Here is a 3667-nt window from a genome sequence, read left to right as displayed (position 1 = left end):
TGACCGGCACGCGGTGGAATTTGCGGAGAGGATAAAAATGATGGGTGTTGGCTTTGGGTGCCGGGATGGCGAAATTGCCGGGAAGACGAAATTTTCAGGAGTTCAACGATAGAAAGATTTTGAAAACAAATTTTAGCGGGTGATTTAAGTTGGTGATTTTTATGGATGTTACACTAAAGGGAACCTGAACGTTGAATTGACGATTGGTAGCAAAACTCTACTTACTACTTTCTTCGTCATCGTCGGTAAAGGTTCATATAATCTTCTACTGGGTCAAGATTGAATTCATGCAAATTGCTGTATTCCATCCACAATGCATCAGCTGCTAATTTGGTGGGATGGAGATATGGTGGAAATCGTGCTGCCGATGAAACTGCTATCATTGTTGCAGCCGATATTCCTTTATGGGAATATGACAAAGTACGCTGCTTATCTGGAAAAATCTGGAAAGAGGATAAGTTCATGGATGTTGCAAGATTCTTTTTCCGGACGGGTCCAGCAGATGATGAGGAGGTGTAGATGCAAACGTGTCTATCGGCTAACTTGTTAGTTTGTATTCATAGGCAATGGGTCAAAGCCGACATATGTAAAAGCCGATGAACAATTCATCACCTTAGATAGCCGGTATCTTTTGATATCGCCTTTAGCACAAAAAATATTATATATATATATATACATATATATTGTCCAGAAGGGATTGATAGTGTTTCATTTGGTACAAAAAGTATTGCCAACAAGACTTAAAGCATTATAAAATAAGCCTTGTCATGCTAACTTTTTCATATTAATGGATTAAAAAAACCGATGATTTTTTTCATCATTTCCAGATAGCCGATATCCTGGGATATCACCTTAAGAGCAAAAAATACAAGAGGAAGCGCAAGTTTGAGAAGGGGTGGAGTCCTTCTATTCCGACATCTTCAAGAAGTTCGCTGGAGATGGTAATGGAGGTTCGTCACGAGGATCTTTCTTGCATTATGACCTCCTGGCTTCACAAAAGAGGTTGTGAAGGGAAGGAGCATCCTAGTCTATTTCACGAGAATTCTTCTAGCATCAGATGGTCATGGATCCTATAGGAACTTTAAGTATTATGAGCTTCCAGCCCACAAGTCCTATTCTTTGAGCCATGGTTTCTGGTGGTGGGAAGTGCTAGCGTTGGTGGTCTATTTATAGCAAGATTGCTTGTATGTGGTCAAGGCGATACAGCGAGCTTGTGAGGCATAATGGTAGGAATCTTTTAGCTTCGACGGATCGCTAGGGCAATATTATTCTTGTGATGGTTGGCCTAGTCTAGAGTGATAAAAAGAAAATTCATTGCGTCAGGTCAAGAGAAGTAAAGATAGCATTGAAAGGTCATTTTCAATGGGCAGAGTAATTGCACGCAAGTTACAAAAAATTTAAAAGAAGATTAATTGTTCTTTACAAGGCCCTTTCAATGGCCTGTACCGCACGCAGGAGTATATTGTTAACATTGGTAATCAACTTGAAATCCTCTTCATCAAACCCTAAAACCTTGTTGATTTGCTAATGCTGATTGCATGCTTGATTGATGAAGGCTGTTAGTTCTTTCTTTTTCTCCTGAATTGTGGGTGGATGATTTTACCTTGAGCTTGTGCAATTGCTGTGTTCACCCGATTCAGTTCGGGCAGTAGTTGATCCTTTTTGGTTTCCAAGGATTTCAGATTCTATTCTTCAGAGGAAAGGGAGTCGTTAAGATGGTCAACTTCCTGCTTTAATTCTTTGGCCTTTGACCTAACAACATCCAATTGAGCATTGGCCTGATGATTGGCCTGCCTGCTGGCTATATGCTTCTTGGCTCCCTGGACTTCAGAATAGTGCAATTCGATGAAGGCTGCAGGAGTCAATAATGCTACTAATTCGTCAGTCAAATGAATCCTAATTTGCCTATATAAGTTTTGGATCGGCTCAACGTCTTCTAGCAATACTGATGTGTCTTGATGTAGTAACTGCAGAATAGCTTATAGCTGATCCTTGATGTCTAGATGGTTCTGTACTAGATGGCTTGAGCCAATGTCCCCCTCATCTGCAAATTCTTTTATGCTGAACGAGAAGAGGTCTGACATTGATGGATTGGTAGCCTATGGATAAAATTGGTTAGATCAAGAGTTTGGTGCCTCAACAAATGCATGAGATTCACATATCTGTGTAGGAATTCCTTGCTGTTGAGTATTGTTCTCAAGATCTTCCTCATCGGTTGTAATTCTCGGTGATTGCATATCCGTTGGAGGTGCTTCTGGCTGAGTGATCTGTTCTTCAGCCGATGGTTCATTCTGCAAGTGGGCATGGATTAGAGTGCATGTTAAAATAGGAGCATTGGCTTGAATGGACAAAAATATTACCAAGATGATTTCTTGAATCGGCAATTGCTGTCGGCTTGGCATGGGGTCATGTTCTGGGATTTATGCATTTAGTGGAGTAGCCGATGCAGAAGTCGATGCCGACGTTCCCAGTACCAACTGTTGAGATAATCCATGTACAACACAAGAAGAGATTCATAGGTGGAATTGGCATTACTATACCTTTGAAACCAATTTCTTTAGCTGGACGTGTGTTTCTTCTTGAGTTGGTGTTGGTTCTTCTGATGCTCTATTGGCCCATGGCTCTTGGAAGTCAAGAAGTGGGGAATTTGCCTGCTGTAGCCGATCAAGATTCAGGTCATTAACAAAAGAAAAAGTGAGTAAACAAAGATAGTTGATATACCTCCGAAGCTAATGGAGATCCAATTGGCGACGCAATGGTTTTCTTCTTCTCCTTCTTGCTCAGCCGCTTGGAAGGAAGTTTGTGCTTGTCCATTAGAGGATCCTTGGGTAGATCAAAAACTCAGGGGACATTAGCTCCTAAAATTGGTTCTGAAGTAGGAGGACCATAGGCAATCGGCTTGCCGCTCAGGCTTACGAGAGGAGCATCAGCTTCATTTTCATGACATGGAATGTTATAGTAAATGAAAAGAAAGGAAGGCAAATAAAGTAATATATGAAGAAATTACCTCTCCATCGGATGGTTTGTAGTCAGGACAGAGTCTTTTGCAATAATGCGCCACTGCACGGTTCATCATATGGCTCTTCCATTCATTCCACCATCGTTCAAAGGATTCATATGATACTTCGGTACCAGCCCAATCTAGCAAGTCAAATGAGGGCACTGGTGAAGTCAAGGAAGTCAAACTTTCATATTCAGAGCTGGTGGTGACCATGTACCTTCAGTTTGTTAGTAAAAAATAAGCTGATTGGAACCTGACCAAATCCCATCCGACGGGAAAATACTGAAGAATGGTAGAACTCATAATAGGGTTTGTGAGATCAGCCATTGGCAAAACTGGTTGGAAGAATGCAAGGAGCTACAGCCGATTTGGAAGCCAATGTGAGTGACTCCGATGGGCCGATGTCTGAAAAGGTAGGATTCAACTGGTCAGTGAGTTCATATGCACACCATGTTATGTCAGCCTCCTTGAAGCCACAATAGAAGAGTCTGAAGAATTGGGATGTCTCTAGTGCTGATAGAGAGCAGCCTGTGACACTTGATGACACTTCCCCATATGACTCACATCATTGCCGGGATTCTTCTTCTCCTTTAGAGAAATTATCAGGGAAAGTTTAGGAAGAAAGGTTTGTTCCTTGACCCCTAGCCATATAGACGGTGCGCTAGA

This window comes from Setaria viridis, chromosome 9 (genome assembly GCF_005286985.2).
Source record: "Setaria viridis chromosome 9, Setaria_viridis_v4.0, whole genome shotgun sequence".
Taxonomy (NCBI): Eukaryota; Viridiplantae; Streptophyta; class Magnoliopsida; order Poales; family Poaceae; genus Setaria; species Setaria viridis.
The sequence above is the reverse complement of the archived record's forward strand: the minus strand, read 5'-3'. Positions refer to the sequence as shown.